Consider the following 26652-nt stretch of genomic DNA (forward strand, 5'->3'; position numbering starts at 1 on the left):
CAGACACATTACAATCAGGGATGTGTTCATGTAGCGATGTCTCGGTGAAGCACATAATACTTCACTCTCTGTATTCTTTCTGAGACCTTGTTAGCATCACAAGCTCGTCCATCTTGTTAGCTAGCAATCTCACATTACCTATTAGGACGGTTGGGAGAAATGGTTGAAATCTCAGTCTCACTGCCGCTCTACATCCTCTTCTCTTTCTTTTTTAACTCCTTTGGGATTTGATGTGTTGTTTCACTGATAATCCTGATTTGGAAGAGATTATTCAGTTGATCCCAATTGTAAAAAGTCTTTCGTTGCCATGGAGACTGTTCATAACAAGTCTTGAGAGAGCCAAAATTATGCAGAAAAATCTTACTTGCAGCACACCCTCCGAACCGGCAGGAAATCCTCAGAAAAAGCAGATCTAATATGAGCTAATATTTATGTGAGTACTCCAATCAAGATAGCAAGTCATAGCTACTACAATTTGCTGCCAACAGACGGCGCCATCCAGAATGTAGATCTAGATCTATATCAATCTATAATGGAAACATGAAACATGACACAGATCAAGCAGTGACATCACACACATGTTTATGACATTTGAAATGTGCTCCAAAATTACACTGAAAGATCAAAGAGTGACATGTCAAGGATCAAAGAGTGATGTCATAAAGGGAATGTTCTCCAAATATCCCACATGCAAGTGGATTTTCACAGTCAAGTACAGTCTTTTTATAAATCTCAAAAGTTGACGATAATGTGTGTAGGCCAGGTTTTTTAAGTGCAACGGTTTGAAAATGAGACACCAGACTGGACCCTGGTTAGCTTTCGAGATCAGAAGAGATCGGGCGTGTTCAGGTTGGTATGGCCGTAAGAAACAGATATGGATGAAAAATGCCTTTTTGAGGTTGCTCTAAATGTATAAAGCTAGTGCCAAGATGACACAGATCAAGCAGTGACATCACACACATGTTTATGACATTTGAAATGTGCTCCAAATCTTACACAGAAAAATGAAAGAGTGACATTCAAATTTCATAAACGTGTGTGATGTCACTGCTTGTTGTGGTTCATCCTCGTGCCATATTTATGCCTTTACAGTAGCAATAAAAATACAATTTCCGTTCCATTCTGACGCTTACAGCCACACCACCCTGAAAACGCCCAATCTCGTCTGATTTCGGAAGCCTAGCAGAGTTGGGCCTGGTCAGTACTTGAATGGGAGACCGCCTGGGAATACCAGGTGCTGTAAGCTTTTCCACTTCCATTTCAGTGTGGGATATTTGGAGAATAATTTCATTATGATGTCACAGTACTCTTTGATATGTCACTGTTTGATCTTTGTATGTAATATTTGGAGCACACTTCAAATTTCATAAACATGCGTGATGTCACTTCTTCTTGTGGTTTATCCTCCTACTATATTTATGCCTTTACAGTAGCAATAAAAATACAATTTCCGTTCCAGTCCGACGCTTACGGCCACACCGCATGTGCCGTTTTTTACGCGCAAAGGTGTTGTGAATCTGAACGCGCGGTGGCGTAAATTACGGGCGCTCGCGTAAAAGACGCGCGGTGGCGTAAATTACGTGCGGTGGCGTTTTATGCATATTTTATCTTCAAGAGGCTGTCTTCTGACTGCTCAGCCACTGGATGTTCGGGCTTTGTACCCAATCAGTGCACTGCTTCGGCAGTCATGATCAGAGGATCACTGATCCTTGGTGAAAGAGCGAAGGTAGCCTACATACATACACACACCTGCCATTCTGGTCCTGTGTTGTATCTGTTGTTGGGCACTTTTGTGCATGACACTGAAATAAACGAAGTCAAGTAATCAAATATATAGTTCACTGCTGTATTTTCTTTTGTTTGATCTCGACTTATCATGTTTGTAGTTACAGTTAACACAGTCTGCACTCCGACTACCGGCATGAGGTTCGTACAAGGGTTATCATAGCCATCATTTTGATGGCTCGTACAATACCTGGTATAAATTCAGTCAGCAAAACAAAAGCTAACAATAATTTGGTCTGTAAAGAACAGCTGATAATAAACACGAGCCACAAAATGAAAGTTTTAACGAATGTCCAAGTTATTAATTCATCCGCAACCGCAGTGATTGCGATTGGAATTGCAGATACAAATTTGGATGCGCAAGAACGTTTCTTTCAAAATCTTTTTGTGATTTTAATAAATTGTTATTGTTACAAATGTGTCGGTTTTTTTATTTTTTTATTTATTTTTTTTACCTCTTTTTTCTTTTAAGAACAAGTTATGTTCATGGTTACACAAATTTTATTTGAATGAAGCTATGGTGTTTATCCACTTGTAGTTCCTCTCATGTGACAGCAGATGTCAGCCGGCCTGAGTGATGGCGACGCAAAACAAAGCTGCTTTTCAAAGGACTCTAACTTCACTGCGCCACTATTATGAGGATCAATGAAAATGGACCAGCTGGCCTGTCATTATTGCAATAGCCTACATAAAAGACCTTCTTTTGAGACGAACATTTGAATTTTACTCCAAATGTTAGTCTGTTTTTAAACGTGTCTTCCTCCTGTTTGTTTGCATCTGACCAGTTTTAGACAAGATAAACTTTATTTATATAACGCTTTTTATAGACACAAGGTCACAAAGTGCTTCACAACAATAAAAACATATATTTTAACATCTTAAATGTCTAAAAATGTAAAGAACGGTCATTTAAAATAAACCCAGGATTAAAGTTTTCCATTTCTAAACACTATACCAGCATCCATGATATAATCTTGTTTTTACTGCACAGTATGCTTTCTTTAGGAAAAATTTTGAATGCATTTGTTCAGAATGAATTCCCCCACTGAGACTAAAGTATATTTCTATTCTCTAATATTTTTTTCTTCCATGTTTTATTAGTCATACATGCAAGAAAGCAATATTTGGAAGAAGAATAATTCTGGACTGCAAGTTAGCCTAATGACAACCTGAACACTACCAGGAGACAGGACTTGTCGCACCAAATATTCCACTGCTTGACAAAACTTAGCATGAGCCTAAATATTTGGAAGACTAATTGTGGTTCCTTAAGCTTGACCTGCATCAGGTTTTCTGAGTTTGTGTTCCTTGAACCAGAACTGGACATTCTGCCGTACCAGTGGAACACTTCCTCACACATTTTTTTGTGCAGGGAACATCTTGAGGCTTTTTTTAAAATTTATTATTCTTGTTCCCATAGTAATATGTTTATAAATGCCTTTCAGCTGCAGTTAGGTCAGACACTTTGATCCAACTTTTACTCAGACATACCAAACCCTGAGACCAAATGTACTTGATGCAGCAGCTGGTTAGCAAAAGTCATTTGGATTTCAGTGCAGATTTAAGCACACTAGGGAACAAGCATTTAAACTGCTAAGCGCTATTGTTTAAGTTAGTCCTCTAAAAAAACATTTTATCTGCATTTTCATTTCAGCTTGTCTGTGAAAGTACACATTACCCTGTGTGTAAACTGCATTACTGTAGCAGAGGTGAAGGGTTTAGAAAAAAAGCAAACAACTTCCACGATCTGACATTAAACTTGGCATTAAACGTGTGGCAGTTATGTCAGATTGTCACGATGGCGGTGAAGGCGTGAACCCAAATGCAGAGACACAAAAACTGGGATGCAGGTTTAAGACAGATTTAATATTAACAGAAGAACAGAGGGAACTAATACAATGGACAAGCAACTCAAGACAAAAACTGAGGGGTATAAATACACAGAACACAACGAGACACAGGTGAAACAAATTAACTGGATGAACCCAGGTGAACTACTAAACACAGACAAAGGTAAACAGGAACAACTTACAAAATAAAACAGGAAACCAGGAACAAAGGACACAGGAAAACATAACCTCATGACAGATAAGATTGTTCAAACTTTGCCAAAGCCGTGCGATCCCTTGATTGACATTTCCATAAGGTTTTTGAAGTCTCCCTCACTCTCTACTCCCCTGGGGAGAAACAGTGTGATGCTGCACGTGGAAGAATAAGGAAGCCGTTTTTCCTCTCATTCCTGGTCATAAAATTCGATCGATGGTCTTGGCGAGAATCCAAGTGGCAGAATGGCCTCTGCCCCAGACACAAAGATTAGCAGCTGCTCGAAGGAGATGTCAATTTCTCTATCTGAAATCATACACACACACACACACACACACACACACATATACATATACATATACACACGTATATAAGTCTGTTCTGGTACCTTGTATGGCCAGCAGCCACCAATCCCACCAGAATATGGTCTCCTCTTCCATCTCCCTGTGGTTGCTTCCAACTGGACTCCATTTTATGGAAAACAGAGACTGCATGTGGCTCCTTGCAAGTTTCTCCCCAGTGTTGGTAAACACAGGCAGAAACTGCATGCAGTTTCTTTCCACCACCTGCCAAAGCTCACCACACGAGTTGAAGCCATTTTTGTACTGTGTCACCATGCTGGCCAACCTGTCAGGACAGAAGACTGTTAAAGACATTCACATCCTGTAAATGACCCCATTGGTGGTATACTTTTATTCATAGTGACCTTTTAGAATCCTAACCTGTGGAAAACATAGTGCTCAATAATAACAGCACGCAGGAATGGCAAGTCATCCATTTTAGCCCCATAAATTGTAGGCATGCCACAGGAAGCCAGCCAGTCTCCCAAATCTTCCTTCAGCTGTTCCAGCTGATCGGCTGTTGAACACCTCCAAACCTTGAGAGTTTACACCAAATTATGAGACAGGGTTGTCCATCTCCATTCCTTTATGTATCCCTGCTTGGAACACGCCTGACTCAAAATAATGAATCATATAGAGAAGGTCATTTGCTATTACATCCATTTAATTTGAACCAGGTGTGCTGAAGCAAGAATACGTGTTTTGTCATGCTACATGCAGGACAGCAGGCTTCAAAGACCAACTTTGGACAACCTCTCTTGTAAGACCAAAAAAGAAGAGAAAAAATTTAAAATCACTTTTTTCATGCCATTTCACATAAGCTTAGCTGTAATATAACAATTCCACCAGGAAATGTTTTTTTAACAATAAAAACATAACCTAAAAAAGTGAAACAAGAACTCTATGAAAAACCTAATTTCTAAATACTAAATACTGTTTTACAGACAAGATCTACCAGCCAAATACATACATGATTAATTCAAGAGTTGATAAACCTCCACTTGAAACCCTTTTCCTGTACAGTATGCCTTACCTTTTCAATGTTCTGTTTAACAACAGAGTCCACATTAATGTCTGGGACCTGTGCAGGGACATCAGCCTTCTGGCCACACATCATTTTGTAGAGGTTGCCGTTAAGGCCTCGGGGGCCAGGGCCATTGTGAAAAATTGACCATGCCGTCAACCTCCCTGCCAGAAAATACCTGTTCTTTCCTAGTGCCTCTACATCATATGTAAAGAACAGGTTTCCCGGCTGCCCTTCAAACACTCCTAATGAAGAGTGAACTTCCACCATTAGAAGCCTGGAAACAAAAAAATCACATAAGTATCATTACAACAGTCATTTAGTTTGTCAATTAAAATGAAGGTATTTATACCTAAGAAATTCCCTCCTGGGGCCTCCATAATCGTCTGCCATCTGTCCAACAAATTCCACATGTGGAACCTTCTTCCAGCAGAAGCTTTGTTTGGCTATAGCCATGATCATGCTCTGGAGAACTTTCCTCTGCCGTGCAATCACAGTCACTGTGTCCTCTTCTTTGTTTTCAGTCTGAAAACTTTCCAGTATTTGTACCAGACTAAACTCATTCTCCAACTGCAAAACCAAAGCATAACCCAATGTTTATAGTATGACAATTGTAAATGCAAGTAAAACAAAACTTTTAAAAAATTACACACACAACCCAAAAGGTACACATCACAACACTAACCACTCACCTGAGTAACAGTGATTGGAGGATCTTGCAGAAATTCCTCATCTGTGTCCTCCAACTCCCATTCCATGAGAATGTCACTATAAGATGAAGTATTGTCTCTGTCAAACTAAGATTTACATCAGCAATAAAAACCACAAAAGTAAAAATAAATCAGTAATGATGTACTCACCTTGTGGAAGCACTTCCACCATTAACTCCCATGTCCTCTGTTACCTGGACTTCAGTACTTAAAAACACATGACAAACACACACACCACAACATCAGAGATGATATCTTACTACAATTATAATAATCAAGTTATGCACTCACCTTGGAGTTGGTGTATCTGGAGAGGCACCATCTCCTGTCGGAGCACAACTAATCTCCAGGCTTTCCCTATTTTGAACAAATGCTATTACCACCTAATCCCAAGTAGTCAAGTTTTTTGCAATAGCTGACAATCTGCATAAAAAAGTCAGGATTGCTTATAGCAATGCTTTGCTACGTCAAAACAAAGTGATAATAGCAACAATTTTATCCTCCATAATCCATCTCATACACACCCACAAAGCCTTTTAGTGCTTTTACCACACATCTAAATATACCTCATAGTTTAAACATTTGTCTCACTATACAGATGTATCAGAAAACAATTCGGTATTGGTGTAATGACATAAATTAACTTGTAACATCGATGGCAGAGAGTGTGGTTCATTCCAATCTGGTTACAAACAGACATGTAGTTACGTAAAATATAAACTAATCCAAATCAGAAAGACTGTCAACTCCATGGATTGACATTAAAAGCATAATATGATGTGTAATTAGCTTTAAAGATTACTAAAACGGACACGGACTGTATTAAAATAATACTTTCAACAATGAAATAACAAAAACACTATGAGAATGAATGACAAGAAACCAAAGCATCCAGCAAATTGCAATTAAGATTAAACGCTGAAGTGTGTGACTGTAGACAAGAGGCGGCTGATTGGTTACAAACTGGATGCAGCAGGGAGAAAAACCAAATAGGTACAATGTGGAAAGATGAACTAAACTGAAAATTAAGAGACCAACCAATCAAGGTGAAAAGACCAACAATGACCACAAGGAAGAAATCAAAATGCACAAAATCACAAAACAATAAATACATAAGCTGAATAATAAGAAATGAACTTGTATGGCAAAACCTTTCCAGTGATAAGTACAGCAACAGCATAAGATCTGGTAAAACAAAAAACAAAAAAACCAAGAAACAAAGGGATATAAACAAACAAGACACAGGGAAAAAAAAACACAAGCAACATGTAACAATGAGTTAAAAATACAGCATAAAACATCCACTTGCCTTGTCAGGTCAACTGTTTCTGGTTGAATCTCATGAGAGGTTTGAGTGCTGTATAAATCAATGATAACATTAAGTTGTTTTTTTTTTTATGTTTTTGACACTGATAAAGAATTATTTACCTAAATGTAATACTTACATGGTTTGTTCATCCGAAGATGGTAGCTGTCTGTCAGGAACCTAAATTAGTGTATTGATTTCAAGTGATTAAAATTATTATACAAAATCCATTTAACATTTTTAGTTACAGGTCTAAGCTAAGTGTGTTGGGCTGTAATAACAAATAACATCAACATTCTCATATGGCAGTCAATATTCTCCAAATATGAAAAAACTTTTAGTATAACACAAAGACCTGAGTTTAATTGCATAATGAAGACATTTAAATGATGACTTTATTTATTCTGCAGATATCCAAACCAGCATGGATCTAAATGAAAAGTAATTCCCCCCATAATGTTGTTGTTGTTTAATGTAAAAAAAAACTTTTGGAAAACAATTTATAAAAAAAAAAAAGAAAAAAGAAAACAATAGGGTCTGTTTCATACTTCATGTGGCTCGGTCCCAAATAATAATAATAATAAACACATTTATGAAGAATAATAAAAAGAAACAGGGAATTTATGTGATGATCTGAAAGAAAGTAATGTGAAAATAAAAATTGAAAGGATTTCTCTCCTTTACAAAATCTGTAAGGGGGGAAACACTTTTCCACAACCCACTAGGTTTTTGAAAATTTTCATAAAAACAAAAACCATCACCTACCGGTCTCAGGTAAAGATTGGATCGACCAAGTGCCCTATTGGTGTGGATTTCCCTTGGGCACGTCTCCAAAAGAGGAATAACCTCCCGCCTTCCATTAATCCTGCAGAGCTCAAAGTCTCCTGTGAGCCCTGGAATGGCATTTTGAAGTGCCACTTTAAATTGCTGGCAGTCTTGATCAAGAGGAACCACTATCCTCCGGGCAGCTGTGGCATCTGAAAATGTAAGTTGTACTTTATTGATTAAGGCCTATGACCATTTTTTCAAATATCTAATAGACTTTTTCTATACTACATATCCACACATTTACAGGTAACTGCAAAATTCAGTTTTCATCTTACCTCGACTGGAGCGATAATAAGTGACTGCAGGATTTAAAACAGCCACTTTAAAAAATCCTCCGCCGGCTTCTCCGGCCCGTGTGCCCTCCTTGTCTGAAGTGCTGTAGTCTGTTTAAAAAAAAAAAAAAAAAAAAAAAAAAAAAAAGATAAGCTCTATCAAAACATTTTCCATTCTATTTTCATGCGTGTTTAATTCTGACTTCTCAAACTAATAATTATCCAAATGTATATTAAAGTAAGACCTCTGTAACTGTTTAACTTGAAAAACATTTACACTTAGCAGTATTTGTAGCACAATAAAAGCTTGCACTTTATGAAATGTTAATAATAAGTTCCAGTAATAATTGTTGGCATATAATTTTATTTAAGAAGTAATTACAATTAAAAGTAAATATAGCTAGATGAGCTGCGATGGACTGGCGAGCTGTCCAGGGTGTACCCTGCCTTCGCCTATAGATAGCTGGGACAGGCTCCAGCTTGCCTGCGACCCTGAATGCATAAAGCGGTTTAGAAAATGAATGAATGAATGAATAGCTAGATGAGCTGATAGTGCTCTAACACACGTGAACTATTCTCGATTTGCTACTTTGTATATCAGTTATTGGTGTAATTGCAAGGTTTTAGAACGATTGTTCGAAATACTATTTCCTCGCTGTCCTTAAATGCATCACTGTTTCGTCCGACAGGCGGGCTACCTCTCCTTCCACATTTTATTTCTATTTTGTTGTCCACGATGTAGTCTGCTGAAGTCGCATTATTTATGACTTACATATATATATACTTATATATATATATATACTTATATATATATATATATATATATATATATATATATATATATATATATATATATAAGTTTTGCAATTTGGTTTAACGCCTTGACAAACACAAATCTGTGATGGAAATGAGTTCTGGTCACACACTCCGGTTTTGTCACGGCAATGACAGCTTTTCAAAATTTTGGCACACTTTTCATGTTAGGTACAACTTGTTTGTCTCTAAGAAGGCACAGTCCGCCACAATTTAAAGATAATATGATGGTCTCTATTATTTGTCCCAAACAACTACTACAGACACAAATGTAAATGATGGGAAAAACTATATATATATATATATATATATATATATATATATATATATATATATATATATATATATATATATATATATATATGTATTAGAAATTATATTTACCTTACTGATGCAATTGAAACAGTGGAATCATCATATTTGAAGTTTTTTCTTTAAAGTCATGTCATTGCTTTTTCAAGTAACTTCACTCACCTTTCAATGACAGAAGGTACTGTTGCTGTATTGTCGTTCCTTTCATTTAAAATGCGTTCAAAATTAGCATTAACACGATCTCTTATTTCCGTTAATCGTCTTCTGAAGTCCGCCATAACATAAATTCGGCGTTCCAGTCTGACACTTACGGCCACACCACCCTGAAAACGCCCAATCTCGTCTGATTTCGGAAGCTTAGCAGAGTTGGGCCTGGTCAGTACGTGAATAGGAAACCGCCTGGGAATACCAGGTGCTGTAAGCTTTTGCACTTCCATTTCAGTGTGGGATATTAGAAGAATTCCATTACGATGTCATAGTACTCTTTGATATGTCACTGTTTGATCTTTGTATGTAATATTTGGAGAATAATTCCATTATGATATCATAGTACTCTTTGATATGTCACTGTTTGATCTTTGTATGCCATAACTGGAGCACAATTCACATTTCATAAATGTGTGATGTCACTTCTGCTTGTGGTTAATCTCGACACCATATTTATGCAATACAAATACATACCAATACAATACCAGGTGGAGAACTTGACCCTTCTGAGGACCACGTAGTCAACTTCTGGCCAAATTTTCAAGTTTGTCTGATTTCCTTGTAACTTTGGCCACACTGTCTGCATCCTACATGGAGTGTCCTGTGTGAATTTCAGCCTTCCTGGACCAAGGGAGACAAAATGGGACAATGGTATGCGTAATTGTCCATTGGTGTCCAGTTCCAATCCCTATGAATGGGGCCCCGTGGATGCCTTGTGGACAGTGGCTATTTCTGGGTCACAGTTAGTCATATGTTGCTGGGATTCACAGCACCAGCTCCTAGAGCTCCACTGAGTCTGCCCTGTGAGTTTCAGCCTGCTTGGACAATGTATGACTGAGAAATGGCCACTGTCCACAAAGTGTCCCTGGACCATAATGGTAAGGGATTGCTAGTGGATGCTTTTAGACACATACCCTCACTTTTGTCCCTGTTTGTCCCCTGTTTTCATGGAAACATCATAGCGTCGGGATGTCCGGTCAGGAGGTCGAACGCCGTACAGTGTGAGAACACTCATGAGGAAGGATTAATTGCTGCTACGTTCTAACGATGATGCTGCGACCTCCCGATCAAACTTCTGGCATGTCAGAAATTTTCGCCGTCGCTTGTACAGTGTGAGTGGTGTTACATCACGATTCTATGTTGGCACCTGCGCAGAAGACACCGGTGGAGCTTTAAACAATGGCGGGCAACAAAAACTTCAGACGTGTGTGGTGGACACAGCTGCTAGAAGAGAGATTAGTAGAGCTATGGAGAGAAGAGGAGGTTTTCTTTTTTTATTTTGTTTGCAGCGCACAAGACAGCGCACACAACTGCTACAACTTGCTGCCTGCTCGCCATCTTGTTGTCAGGCACGCTGTGGTTGTCATAGGAACTAGGAACCTTTGTTTTTCATTGTTCACACTCGAGCATGTCGTGTGGTCACACGCCGACGGACGCCGACAACTAGTCGTGGTTGTCAATAATCGTGGCTGACAGCAGTCGTACAGTATGAGTACACATGTCGTAGGGTCAAATAGAGTATGAGGGATAAACCCGGTCGTGCAGTGGGAGCATTTCCCCGACAGGCAGAATTCTAAAATCGCACAGTGTCCGCCCGGCATTAAACTACTAAAAACCATTAAAATCCACTAAAAACCACGAATAATAAAAACCATTAAAATCCACTAAAACCACTGAAAACCACTAAAACCACTGAAAACCACTAAAAACCACTGGCAACCACTAAAAACCACTAAAAACCACTAAAACCACTGAAAACCACTGAAAACCACTGAAAATCACCAAAAACCACTGAAAACCACTAAAACCCACTAAAAACCACTGAAAACCACTAAAACCCACTAAAACCCACTAAAAACCACTAACACCACTAAAACCACTTAAAACCACTAAAAACCACTAAAACCACTGAAAACCACTGAAAACCACTAAAAAAAAACAAAAAAAAAACAAAACATTAAAATCCACTAAAACCACTTGCAACAACTTGCTGCCTGCATGCCATCTTGTTGTCAGGCACGCTGTGGTTGTCTTAGGAACTAGGAACCTTTGTTTTTCGTTGTTCACACTCGAGCACGTCATGCCGTCACACACCGACTGACGCCGACAACTAGTCGTGGTTGTCAATAATCGTGGCTGAAAGCAGTTGTAGAGTATGAGTACACATGTCGTAGGATCAAATAGAGTACTGGGGACAAACCCGGTCGTGCAGTGGGATCATTTCCCCGACAGTCAGATTTCGCACAGTGTCCGCCCGGCATTAAATCAATAAAAACCATTAAAATCCACTAAAACCACTAAAAAACATTAAAATCCACCAAAATCCGCTAAAACCACTAAAAACCACTGAAAACCACTAAAAACCACTAAAACCACTGGGGTAAGTTGGGGGATCAATTCCAGGCTTCCCCTGAAATGCCAAAGTGTCCTAGGGAGAGACACTGCCCCCTGATGTGCCTATCTGGGTGTGAGTGAGTGTGTGTGTGTGTGTGTGTGTGTGAATGGGTGAATGTGACAAGTAGTGTAAAGCGCTTTGAGTGGTCTGTATGACTAGAAAAGCGCTATAGAAGTACAAGTCCATTTACCATTACACTGAAAACCACTAATGCCAGGCGAACACTGTGCATTTTTGAGGGTAATAGTCCATTTCCATCCACTTCCAATCCCTGAGCATTAGAGCCTAGGGATGCCTTGTGGACAGAGACTTTTTCTCAGTCAGGGTAGGTCCTACGTTGCTGGGATTCACAGGGCAACCCCACAGAGCTCCACTGAGTCTGTCCTGTGAGTTTCAGCATCCTAGGACAATCCATGACTGAGAAATAGCCACTGTCCACAAGGCTTCCTTGGCCCCCAGTGTATAGGGATTAGAAGTGGACAGAAATCAACCCTTTATCTTAACTCACTCCCATCTGGTTCCTGTTTGTTCTACAGGCCCTAAACTTGGCACTGGCACTCTGCTATGGGTCTCTGTCTTCCTGTATGAGTTTGGTCCATTTTGGAGAACTTTGAAAATTTGACTCTTCTGAGGACCACTTAGTTAACTTTTGGCCAAATTTTCAAGTTTGTCTGATTTCCTTGTAACTTTGGCCACACTGTCTGCATCCTACATGATGAGACCCAACTCTGCTTATCTTCCGACATCAGAGATCAGTGACACTCTTTGATCTTTCTGTGTAAAATTTGGAGCACATTTCAAATGTCATAAACATGTGTGGGATGTCACTGCTTGATCTGTGTCATGTGTGCGCCAACTTCTTGCATTTGGAGCAACAACAAAAGAAGCAATTTGTGGTCATATATGCTGCTAACGGACATGCCTACGTTAACACGCCCAATCTCTTCTGATCTTGCAAACTAAGCAGGGCACAGACCTTCGGTCTCATTTTCAAACAGTCGCACGCAAAAAAACTGCCCTATACCAATTATAGTCAACTCTTTGGATTTATAAAAACACAATCTGACGGTAAAAAGTTCCTACCTCCACAACAACTCTGACCCAGACGTACGCACAAAATCTGGAGTAACCACCTGGGAATACCAGGTGCTCTCAGCTTTTACACTTATATGTGAATGTAGGACATTTGGAGAACATTTCATTGATGATGTCACTCTTTGATCTTTAGGTGTAATATTTGGAACACATTTCAAATGTCATAAACATGTGTGTGATGTCACTGCTTGATCTATGTCATGTTGGCACCAGCTTTATGCATTTGGAGCAACCTCAAAACGGCATTTTTCATCCATATCTGTTTCTTACGGCCATGCTTTGGTGCATACAATCACATCAGTGAGATGATTTTGTGTCTACATTAAAACATAATTGTTCATACTGCATGAAGCTATGCTGATTTTAAACATTCATGCCAAATAAAGGATGAAATTGTAACTAAGCAAATTGATCAAAACTGTATTTATTTAACAGTTAAAGCAGTGGCACAAACATGTCATTTTAAATTTGTGGTACTACTACCTTTTGTGGCGACATTTTTGTGACATACTTACAGTTGTTTGGCCAACATCCTCTCTCCGGTATCCAAACCACTGCCAGATGATGGATCCTGTACTATTTTTCTTTGGAACAAATTCTCCCTCCATTTTTTGTAACTCGCGCTGCTACTGCTACCGGAGTTCTCTGCTAGAAAAGCTGCTACACCACGCTGCCTCTCATGATGTAGCACGTAGCTCACATTATGTACATAACTCTGTGCGCTTGCTTTAACTCTCTGTGCAAAGCGGTGCTGACAGTGAAGGAGTGGGATAACCCCACCCACAGCTAAAAACAACTACGTGACAACAGGGCAACTCGAATATGACAAATATAGACATTTTCTATATGACTAACCACGATATTTCGAGTATATTTGATATATCGCCCAGCCCTACTTTAGACCTGAAGGTCTGTATCTCGGCATGGAAGTCTTGAACCAGGCCAAGAGGTCTGGACCTTGACATGGAGGTCTGGACACGGTCCTGGAGGTCTTGACATGTGTATCGACATCGATACATATGCTTAGGTCTGGACACAAGTCTGGGATCTAGCACCCAGGCCTGGAGTTCTGGACCCTGGTCCGGAGTGTGCCTGTCCCTGGACTAGTCCTGGGGAACTAAGCTATGAATTAAGCTGGATGCTGAGTCTCCCATGTGGAGCAAATAAAGTAAAAGGTTAATATTTTGTGATCCGTTTAAACTTTGAAGGTGAAAGACTGAGCTGGTTTATGGCTCATGTCAATTGAGTTTTTTTAGATTAATCGCAAACTTTCTATTTAATTGTATACATTTTTTAAATTGAGTCTTCACCATTTGTATTTTTATATTTTGTATATTAACATGTTTTTTGTCTTTTTGTGTTTTGTTCTTAGATTTTTAAAATTTATTTGTACATTTTGTTTATTGATTTTTAGGGTTTGTTTTGTGTATTTCTATATTTTTTGTTTGTGTTTTTTTTTTTTTTTTTTTGCTTTTGTGTACGTGTATTATTTTGTTTTTGTTTATGTGTATTTTGATTGCTAGTTGTGGCAGTGGTTCAGGTGGTAGAACCGCTTGTCTTTTGACATGACGGCCGGTGGTTTAAGTCCGGCTTCCCCCCCTTAGCACTTGCGCAAGGTCGGCCGTACACGGGCAATCCCTTTGAATGGGGAAAAGGGAGGGTTTTTGGACACCACAAAACTTTGCTTGCCGCGGCCCCCGAAGGTCCTAAAAATCGAACGAGGGGGTCTACGCGTGCGTCTCGCTCCCGCGCATGCGTTGGTCACTCGACCTCGCCCGAGGGTCGAACGGTCAGGGAGTTAAAAATAAAAAACTGCTTACCGACCGTCTTCAGTAGCACGCGAAACACCCCAGGGGGCATACTTCCAAAGGGCTCAGAGGTGGACGCTTTGACACCCCCCATTACTTCCCATTCAATTTTCGGGGTGGACGCCGGAGCCCACTTGCAATCCCCCAGTATTGCCAGGTCAAAGGGATTGGAAGTGGACAGTTTGTCCACTTCCAATCCCTTTTAATGGCAATACAAAGGGATTGCCGGTGGACATTTCGTACACTGGCAATCCCTTTTAAGGGCAATACAAAGGGATTGCCGGTGGACATTTCGTACACCGGCAATCCCTTTTAATGGTGGAAATCTACCTCAAATCAAGAGAACGGGGCCCCTGGTGTACAGTGTGTCCACCTGCAATCCTTTTTTAATGGTGGAATCCAGTCCGACTATGAATGCAGAGGGATTGCCATTGTACAAAGTGTCCACTTGCAATCCCTTTTAATGGTGGAAATCCATCCGACTATGAATGGAGAGGGATTGCCATTGTACAAAGTGTCCATTGGCAACCCCTTATCATGGAAAGGGATTGAAAGTGGACACTTTGTCCACCTCCAATCCCTCTCTATTCAAAGTCGAATGGCTTTCCACCATTGAAAGGGATTGAAATTGGAAAAAGTGTCCACTTCCAATCACTTCTGTTGGTGGAAATAACCTCAAACTTAATAGAAAGAGATTGCAAATGGACACTGTGTTCACGTGCAATCCCTTTCAATGGTGGAAATCCATCCGACTATGTATGGAGAGGGATTGCCATTGCACAGAGTGTCCAATGGCAATTCCTTATAATGGAAAGGGGTTGAAAGTGGACAGAGTGTCCACTTGCAATGCCTTTCAATGGTGGAAATCCATCCGACTTTGAATGGAGAGGGATTACCATTGTACAAAGTGTCCACTGGCAATCCCTTATAATGGCAATGGAAAGAGATTGCCATTGTACAAAGTGTCCAATGGCAATCCCTTTTAATGGTCAAAGAAAGGGATTGGAAGTGGACACTTTGTCCATTTCCAATCCCTCTCTATTCATAGACGGATGGCTCTCCACCATTAAAAGGGATTGCCATTGTACAGAGTGTCCATTGGCAATCCCTTATAATGGAAAGGGATTGAAAGTGGACAAAGTGTCCACTTCTAATCTCTTTTAATGGTGGAAGTCCATCAGACTATTAATAGAGTAGGATTGCCATTGGACAAAGTGTCCTTTGGCAATCCCTTATAGTGGAAAGGGATTGAAAGAGGACAGAGTGTCCATTGGCAATCCCTTATAATGGCAATAGAAAGGGATTGCCATTGGACAAACTGTCTAATGGCAATCCCTTTTCATGGCAATAGAAAGGGATTGCCATTGTACAAAGTGTCCATTGGCAATCCCTTTTAATAACAATAGAAAGGGATTGCAATTGGACACTTTGTCCACCTCCAATCCCTCTCTATTCAAAGTCGAATGGCTTTCCACCATTGAAAGGGATTGAAATTGGACAAAGTGTCCACTTCCAATCATTTCTGTTGGTGGAAATAACCTCAAACTTAATAGAAAGAGATTGCAAATAGACACTGTGTTCATGTGCAATCCCTTTCAATGGTGGAAATCCATCCGACTATGAATGGAGAGGGATTGCCATTGCACAGGGTGTCCAATGGCAATTCCTTATAATGGAAAGGGGTTGAAAGTGGACAGTGTCCACTTGCAATCCCTTTCAATGGTGGAAATCCATCCGACTTTGAATGGAGAGGGATTGCCATTGTACAAAGTGTCCACTGGCAATCCCTTTTAATGGTCAAAGAAAGGGATTGGAAGTGGACACTTTGTCCATTTCCAATCCCACTCTATTCATAGACGGATGGCTCTCCACCATTAAAAGGGATTGCCATTGTACAGAGTGTCCATTGGCAATCCCTTATAATGGAAAGGGATTGAAAGTTGACAAAGTGTCCATTTCTAATCCCTTTTAATAGTTGAAATCCATCCGACTATGAATGGAGAGGGATTGGCATTGTACAACGTGTCCATTGGCAATCCCTTATAATGGCAATGGAAAGGGATTGCCATTGTACAAAGTATCCAATGGCAATCCCTTTTAATGGCAATAGAAAGGGATTGCCATTGTACAAAGTGACCAATGGCAATCCCTTTTAATGGTAAAAGAAAGGGATTGGAAGTGGACACTTTGTCCATTTCCAATCCCTCTCTATTCATAGACCGATGGCTCTCCACCATTAAAAGGGATTGCCATTGTACAGAGTGTCCATTGGCAATCCCTTATAATGGAAAGGGATTGAAAGTGGACAAAGTGTCCATTTCTAATCCCTTTTAATGGTGGAAATCCATCCGACTATGAATGGAGAGGGATTGCCATTGGACAAAGTGTCCATTGGCAATCCCTTATAATGGCAATGGAAAGGGATTGCCATTGTACAAAGTGTCCAATGGCAATCCCTTTTAATGGTCAAAGAAAGGGATTGGAAGTGGACACTTTGTCCATTTCCAATCCCTCTCTATTCATAGACGGATGGCTCTCCACCATTAAAAGGGATTGACATTGTACAGAGTGTCCATTGGCAATCCCTTATAATGGAAAGGGATTGAAAGTGGACAAAGTCTCCACTTCTAATCCCTTTTAATGGTGGAAAGCCATCCGAGTCTGACTATGAATGGAAAGGGATTGCCATTGCACAAAGTGTCCATTGGCAATCCCTTCTGATGGTGGAAATCCATCTGACAGTGAATAGAAAGGGATTGGAATTGTACAGGGTCCACTTTCAATCCCTTATTATTGGAGCCTGGGGATGCCTAATGGACAGAGGCTTTCTCTCATTGAAGGTAGGTCCCATGGTGCTATGTTTCACAGGGCAACCTGATGGAGCTCTACTGAGTCCACCCTGTGAGTTCCAGCCTCCTAGGACAATGTATGACTGAGAAACAGCCACTGTCCACAAGGCCACCCTGTCTCCCAATGCATAGGGATTGGAAGTGGACAGAAACAGACCCTTTCTCTTACCCTGCTTCCATCTGGTGCCTGGTTGTTCTAGAGACCCCAAATTTGGCACTGGGTCTCTACTATGTACCTGTGTGCTCCTGTACGAGTTTCATTGAGTTTGGACAACTTTAAAAATTTGACCCTTGTGAGGACCTGAGCACTTGGTGAATACATTCATTCATTTTCTGAACTGCTTATTCTAATTCAGGGTCGCAGGGAAGCTGGAGCCTATCCCAGCTGGCTTTGGGCGACAGGCAGGGTACACCCTGGACAGCTTGCCAGTCCATCGCAGGGCCACACAGAGAGACGAACAACCACACTCACACTCACTCCTAGGGGCAATTTTTTTAAAGATTAAATGTCTCTAAATGCGCTTTGTACACGCAACTTCATTTCACCTTAACTCCGCGATTCCTTGGCCTAAAAGAATAATTCCAACAGTTTCTGAAAGTGCAAGGCTTCTTTTTTCTAACAGAAGGGGGAAAAGTGAAGGTTTGACCAGGATAGACCATGGAAATTCAGTAAATTGGGCTGGGGTTTTTTCCCGCCGCTCGAGCGCACCAGGCGCTCAGCACCGGACAGCTCCTCGCGCGCAACTCCGCGATTCCTTCGCCTAAAAGAATAATTCCAGCAGTTTCTGAAAGAGCAAGGCTTATGTTTTCCAACAAAATGGGGAATGTAAAGGTTGCTCAATGTGTGCTTTTTTTCCTTTTTTTTTTTTTCCCCCTTTCAGTCAAGCACATGTCCGTTGTGCCACCGAGCGTACAGCAATCTGCCAACGCACCTCAAACAAACACATTTGGTGACAAACGTCAACGAAAGGAAGATCTTATGTAGCCTCGCAACAGGGCGAATAAATATTCGCACGTCAAGATGCCTGATTCCTGCATGTGGCTACAAGCAGGCTCGCCTGGACCGGCACCTGTCTTCAAATCACCCGGAGCTTGACGTCTCAAAGCGGGCGGAGATGTTGAACAAGGCCCGCTACTCCGAAGCTGTCCGGCAGCCCTGAGGGCCAGCAACCCCACCCCATCGATCACATGCACCCTCGACCTGGATGAGGAGGAGCAGGCGGAGGACATGTCGTTCCTCCCTCCTCCACCATCGCCGCCTATGTCCTGCGCCAATGTGGAGTGCCTGGACCACCGCAGGCAGAGCAGGCAGGAGATTGAGCGGCTGAGGAGGGAGAGGGACGATCTGATTGACCAGATCAAGGCGCTGCGGGCCTCACTGAACCAGGCCCGCAGGAAGCCGCCGGCCGCAGCAGCTTCAGTGCAGGCCCAGGTAAGCTGGTCTTTTGCAGATTGTGAAGGCGTACAGATGGGAGGGCATATTCTGGATGGGACAATGCGTATCTACTGACTTGTGTTCCTTCCAGATCAGTGAGGATGAGACCCCGGGGCCCTCCACCAGCACCTCAGCCACAGCCACACCAGGGCCTGAGTCGGCGCGTCCGAAGATGCAGCTGGCTAAGAGGAGGTCGAAGGCGGGGAGAAGTCCCATCTCCCCCTCCAAATTTTCCCCCTGGAGCGAGGGCACCGGGAGGGGGAACAGGATGAGGAGAATTTCTTTCACGCCCTGCATGGGTAAGGATGCTTTTCCATAAATACTTGGATTGCAGAAGAGTACCAGGAAAGACATGATTTCACTTTGCTCTTGTCTTGCAGAGGAGTACCTCCATCACTATCAAGATTTCCTCACGGGCATAAACCCCACGACCAAAATGATCAGGAACGCCCGGTCCAAAGTGAGCAGGATCCGGACGTTCCTGCTCTACATGATCCATGGGCACGCCAGGGTCGGGGACTGGCTGTTTTTGGACGATACTGGTCGGGTCAGAGGGTGAGTTTTCACTTGTATGGCCACATTCTGTGGTTGCCTGTCTTTTTTTTCCTTTTTTTTTTTTTTTCTCCATTTTCCATGACAACTAAGTTTGGTGTTTTTCCTTTTCACCTACTAGTTGGGCCAAATCGCTCCTCCGGAGCAAGATGGAAGTCACGACTGCGGCGTTTTATCTGAAAAACGTGCAGTTTTGCAGGGTATTTGAAGGAGAGCACTCCCCGAACCAGCCGGCTGACAAAAACTCAGCTGTCAGACCTGCAGCGGGAGCTGAAATCGTGCCTTAAAAACTTTAAGGCGCAAGTGGTGGTGCACCAGCTGTCGGTTAAAAGAAAGTTGCCAAGCTGCCGAGCCGGGACGACCTGCGGACCTGCATCGGGGTCGCTCGGGCCAGAATCCCCATCCTTCTTGGTGAGTTTCTCATCCAAACGCACACAGTTGATGGGGCGCGTCTCTCACTGCACCTCCACGCTGACTTTTCTTCTTCCCCCCGCCCCCCCTCTCCTTTCTCCTCCTCAGAAAAGATGGAGACAGGGCTAACCAATGAAGACAGGTACCTGTTCTATGGGTACCTGTGTTTATTCTGGACCTGCCTCTACGGCCACAGGTCAGGAGTGTACTCCAACATGACCGACCAGGAAGTGGCCGAGGCAGAGAGTAGCGGCACCGACAGTGGCTACCTGATCCATGTGAGTATGCAGAAATGAGTTGTGTGTGTACGGCAGTGACGTAAATCATGCTTACAAGCACTCTGTCTCTGTGTGACACGCAGGTCAAGGAACACAAAACCGTGAAGGCCTTTGGCGAGGCACAGGTCCTCTGCACGCCAGAGGAGTTCCAATGGCTTCAGAGGTGGCTGAAGGTCAAGTCGGCGATTCCACAAGACCAGCGGAATAACTTCCTCCTCTACACACAGGGCAAATGGCCATACAAAAACCTCAACAACTGCCTGCAGCGAGTGTGGAAGTTGATGGCGCTCCAGGGGGAGATCAATTTTACCCTGATCTGCCATTGCCACATATGTAAGTTTCACACTCTAGCATGCTGATTCATCTTGTCCTGAGAGGTGTGCAAGTAGTGAGCATGAGAACTAAACATTTCTCTTATTTTCCAGGCAAAACAGGCCAACACAGCGGAAGAGAGAAAAAAGGTGTCAGACCTCATGTGTCATGACACAAGCACAGCTGACCGCTTTTATGTGCAGAACCCTGACCTGGCAGAGGTCCAGAGGGTCTGCAAAATTATCGCGGACTCTCTGGAGCAAAGCCCAGGTGAGGGGGAGCAGCAGGCCGGTCCGTCTGGCAGCAAATCCCTCAAGCGTCAGAGGGTCAGTGACGATGGCGAAGGCAGCGAGGAGGCGGAGGTCCCTGGTAAGAAGTCAGGCGGCGGCAGCAGCGACAGCACCACCACCGGCGGCAGCGACAGCACCACCACCGGCGAGAAGGGTCCAGAGCAGCCCAGCGAGGAGGGACCACCGCAGCTCCGCAAGCGCAGGTCCTGCTCGGTCCGCATCAGCCCTTACAAGGCAGGCCAGCAGGCTGCAAAGAAAAAGGCCAATATGGCAAAAAGAAGGTTGCGATACCGTAAATAGTGTATATAGTTAGTTGTAGTTATTATTGTCATATAGCAAGTGTTTAAATAGTGTATATAGCGAGTGTTTAAATAGTGTATATAGCGAGTGTTTAAATAGTGTATAGCTTGTTGTTAAATAGTATAGTTATATTTATAGCAAGTTGTGTGAATAAATGTTAAATGAGGAACAGATTGTCTTTGTATGATTATTGTATGTACAAAGTGGTAATGCAAATGTCTAATCTGTCCACTTCCAATCCCTTAGTATTGGAACCCAGGGGTGCCAAATGGACAGAGGTCATTTCTCAGTCACAGTTAGTGCTCTGTTGCTGGGATTCACAGGGCAACTTGGTGGAGCTCTACTGAGTCTACCCTGTGAGTTTCAGCATCCTAGCACCATGTATGACCGAGAAACAGCCACTGTCCACATGGCAACCCCGGCCCCCAATGATAAGGGATTGGAAGTGGACAGAAACTGACCTCTTCTCTTACCTTGCTCCCATCTGGTCCCTGGTTGTCCTAGAGGGCCCAGATTTGGCACTTGCACTCTGCTCTATGCCCCTGTTGTCCTCTATGAGTTTCATTGAGTTTGGACAACTTTGAAAACTTGACCCTTCTGAGGACCTGAGCACTTGGTCAACTTTCAGTCAAAATTTCAAAGTTTTCAGATTTCCTTGTAACTTTAACCACACTATCTGCACCCTAAATGGAGTTTATTGGCCAAATTACAGCTCTCCAGAACTAAAGAGGACAGAATGGGACATTGGTAAGGGTAACTGTCCAAATCTGTCCATTTCCAATCCCTTAGTATTGGAATCCAGGGGTGCCAAATGGACAGAGGCTATTTCTCAGTCACAGTTAGTCCTATGTTGCTGGGATTCACAGGGCATGTTCAGACACCTTCAATGAGCCTATCCTGTGAGTTTCAGCATCCTAAGACATCATATGGCTGAGAAACAGCCACTGTCCACATGGCCACCCTGGCCCCCAATACTAAGGGATTGGAAGTGGATGGAAATCGAACGTTTTCCCTTACCACGCTCCCATCTGGTCCCTGATGGTCCAACCTGCCTCAAAACTGGCATTCGTGCTTTCCACCAGGCCCTCTTCCCCCTGCCCGAGTTTGGTCCAGTTTGGACAACGTTGAAAATTTGACCCTTTCAAGGGCCCCTGACCAAGACCCCTGACACGGTCCAAAATTGTCAACTTTTTCAATTTGGACGAGACTTTGCAGGCCAACAGGGCATGCTACCAGGACCCCCGTGTCCAAATTTCAGCATCCTAGGCCCAAAGGTGAGCCCCTGGAGGCCCGGGGCCCGTGCCCGGTGAAAGGGATTGGAAGTGGACACTTTGGACATTTCCAATCCCTTTGACTGGACAGGGGGTGAAATTGTTACAAGTGTCGACTGAGAGTGTCCATTGGCAATCCCTTTGCACTGGTGGAGTGTGTTTTTCCCTCTCATTTCTACCAGGAACGCGTCACGGTCGCCGCTCCGCCTCGGTCGCTATTAGTATCCTTTCAGCATGACGCGGAAGCATTTTGGGCCCTCTGGGACCTTCCTGTGTCCCCCCGTGTCCAAAAAGACACAGCAAAAACGGGACTGTCCACTGGCAATCCCCTTTGCATTGGTGGAGTGTCTTTTTGCCTGGCATTTTGCCCAAAAAAGCCCCCAGGAAGGCGGCTTCGCCTCGGCCTCGTAGGGCGCCTTTTCGGCACCGAGCGGAAGCGTTTTGGGCCCTCTGGGACCTTCCTCTGTCCCCCAGTGTCCAAAAAGACACAGCAAAAACGGGACAGTGTCCACTGGCAATCCCTTTGCATGGGGGGAGTGTCTTTTTGGCTGCAGATTTGCCTGAAAACAGTCTAAACGAGAGGCGGAAAGACCGGCCTGTAGGGCCCCGCCGGGACCTCTACAAGGCCGATCCTGGCCCTTCTGTGGTGTTTCAGGACCCCGTGGGAGGACAGAGACCGGATGAATGGAAGTGAATGGGAAGTGGACATTCGTCCCACTTCCAATCCTTTTCCATTAAAGGGCTCCAAACCCTAACCGGGCTCCCGCGGGCCCCAGAAGCGTCGCTGAGAGGGCAGACTTTTTGCGCGCGCGCCTTTTGGACCAAAGGACCCCTCTGTGAGCGCCCTGGGGCCCAGAGGGCCCCGGTAAATTTCGGGCCCGTGCGATTTCGGGCCCGTTCAGGCGCAGGACGCGGGCGTAGCGGGGCTTAATTGGCTGTCGGGGTCAAAAGGTCAACCCTAGTTAAAAGGGATTGGAAGTGTGACAAAGCGTCCGTTGGCAATCCCTTTACATGGGCCCAGGGTGGCGATTTTGGACACTTGTCCGTTTGGGCTGACAATGGGAAGGGTCTGACGGTGGACGATCATCCGCTTGCAATCCCTTCGAATGGTACTTCCCTTACCGGTCTCCCGCGGGGGCCAGAGGGTCGGCGAGCGAAAGGGCGCGCCTCTCTGGTCCCCTCTGCGCGCCTGCGAGGCCCCCGGGGCCCTAGGACCACTTTTTGGCAAAAGTTTTTCCAACGGGTCCGGCGTCGCCGTGGCGGGCGCGCCCGGGGCCGGAGGTGCGCGGGTGGCGTCAGGGGGCCTTTTCGAGCACGCAGAGAAAAAAAGTCATTTTTGAGGGCCCCGGACCCCGAGGGCCCCCTGCGGGGCCCCGAAGGCGAGCTTCGGGCCCCGCGCGCCGTTTGGGGCGCCGCCGGCAAGGGGACCCCGTGGGACCCGTAGAAGGGAAGCGACGTTTCCCATGCAAAGGGATTGCAAACGGACAGGCGTACGTTCGCCTCAGAATGGGAAGGGTCTGACGGTGGACGGTCGGCAACCCCCCGAATGGGACTTCCCTTACCGGTCTTCCCCGGGGCCCTCGGGGGCACGTTTTGGCAAAAGTTCTTTCAACGGGTCCGTGGGCGCCGTCGGGGGCGTCTCCCGGGCCGGGGGTTCGCCGGTCGCGTCAGGGGGCCTTTTCGGGCATGCGGACCAAAAAGTGTTTTTTGAGGCGCCCGGGTCCTGCTCGGCCCGTCGGGGGCCCCCGCGGGGCCTGGCGGGCAAGTTTGAGGCTCCGGGCGACGTTTGGAGCGTTTCCGGGGTCGGGCCTCGAAGTGGACGAAAAGGCCTCGAAGTGGACGGGGTAAGGAAAACCGGGCCCCGTAACCACTGGAAGGACCTGAAGTGGACGGAAAGGCCTCCTCGTGGACGGGGCGAAGCAAGAGCGCCATCCGTAGGCGCAGTAGCGCCGGCACGGCCCCGTCCACGGGGCTTCTTCGTGGACGTGCAAAGGGATTGCCAACGGATGATTTTCTTCGTGACATTGACATCGTCATGACTTTCCGTACAATGGCAAGACCTGCCCATTCAAAAATTGTCCAAAAGTAGGCCCATTCCCTAACCTACGGTACTGCTAAATGCAGAGGTTTGAGTCAGGAAGGGCATCTGATGTACATTTATACATATGTATATTTCACTTTAGAATAGTTTTCAAATAACATGAACCTTCTTGTGACATATAAACAGTTTTGTGATGCAACGCCACACAGATGAAGCAAACTTTTGCTGCTTTCCTGGTCTTCCAGTTATTGCCTTTAAAAACTTCAAGAAAAATTTCATCCGATATTGGCTGCTCTAAATTACTGAAACCCACCATCATACCATGTGGGTTCATGATACGTTCATACGCCCCCTTGTATATCTTTTTGTCTAGATTTTTAAACTTCCATGGTGAAATTTTGAAGTCTACCTTTTCAACTTCTGCCCACATTTTATCGTACAGACGCTCGTACAGGTCTTCGTAGTTCTTCTTGGAATACAGCAAATTAGCATTTGTAAAGAGACGAGAAATGATGGAAATAGTCGTTTTGTAAACATAAAACTCACATTTTTCTTGTCTTTTCAATCTCTCTTGTTCACATATGACATCCAAGTCTGTCTCTGAACTGGAGGATTCAGACTGAGATCTGGTCTTCATCCGGTGAGTCCAAAACATCGGGGCTCTCTGGAGATTTACTTTTAAATTTGTTGATGAACTGGCTGAACCTGGACGCAGGCTTCTTTGAGAAGAAGCTTCTTTGAGGGAACATGCCATCTGTGCCTTTCTGAAGATGCGCAAAATTAGATTTTCCACGAGTGTTTTCACCAACATTTTGGCCCATTCTTTGTGTTGTTGGTCCTCATGTCTCTTCAGATTTGTCAGGAGCTGCTAACAACTTGAAAAATGGTGTCAAGTCTGGAGAAGGGTACAGCATTGCCTGTTCTCGCTTGGTTACAGCTTCAGGCTTCTTCTTCAGAAGATGTAGAGACTCCACATCGGGAATTGTTTTGGATATTCCAGGCAAGGAAGATTCTTCATCTTTAAAACATGAGATTGAAAATCTCTTTGCATGCCTTTTTGGGGACTGTTTCTTGTGGCGCCTGATCTTACTGGATGAAATCGGCTTTTGGAACACAGTCCTGTTTTAGAGGACTCTGGGACTCCATATGTGGGATTTCTCTGGACTCAACAGATCTGAGTGATGAGCCCTCCTCAGCTTGTTTTTTAACATCTCTTTTTTGCTTACGTGTAGATTTTGAGAGGGAAGCACGTGTCTCTCCCAGATTTTTGACATCTGAAAGGTCTTGAATCTGTCCAGATTCAGATGATCTGTCCACAGGTGATTTCTCCACGTCTGAACTTTTAACGTGAGCTTCGGTTTCTGTGGACTTTGCCTCCATGTCGTCCACCGTTTCAGTTCAGGGAGTTTGGATTTCTTTTTTAGTTTGCCAATGGCTTGAAACAACGTTCTCAGCATTATGCATGTGTTTGAGACCATTCCATCAACATTTTTGATGGGAGAGTTGGACTTTTCACTGTCAGAATTCACTCTGTCACCTCTTCCACAATTAAACTTGTCAGAGAGTCAGATTTCTCCAGTTTCAATGTCTTCTTTGATTTTCAAAACTTTTGCAAAAGTCTTGGGAACAGCGTCACCTACTGTGGCCAAAACATCCTCCTTGGATATTTGACATTGTGCGTGAATCTTCTCTTTGACTAAATTTGTGACAGTTGTCACTATTTCAAACAACAGACCTTTTAAAATAATGTTGCTCTCCTCATCTGGGTTTCCTGATACCAGTTTGCGCATTGAGTCTAGTTCAGCTGACCAAAACAGGATTCAACCACCGGTTGAATCAAATCCATTAAATCGGCCTTAGGCGTGTGTTTGGTTGGTAAACTGCTTGTTCTATCCATGGTGTTGTTCATTTTCGTTGCGTAAAGACGTGTTAAATAAAAGTCGCGTTTTCAATACGTGGTTCAATTTTAACAAA

The sequence above is a fragment of the Telmatherina bonti genome (genome assembly GCF_933228915.1).
Source record: "Telmatherina bonti genome assembly, chromosome: 24".
NCBI lineage: Eukaryota > Metazoa > Chordata > Actinopteri > Atheriniformes > Telmatherinidae > Telmatherina > Telmatherina bonti.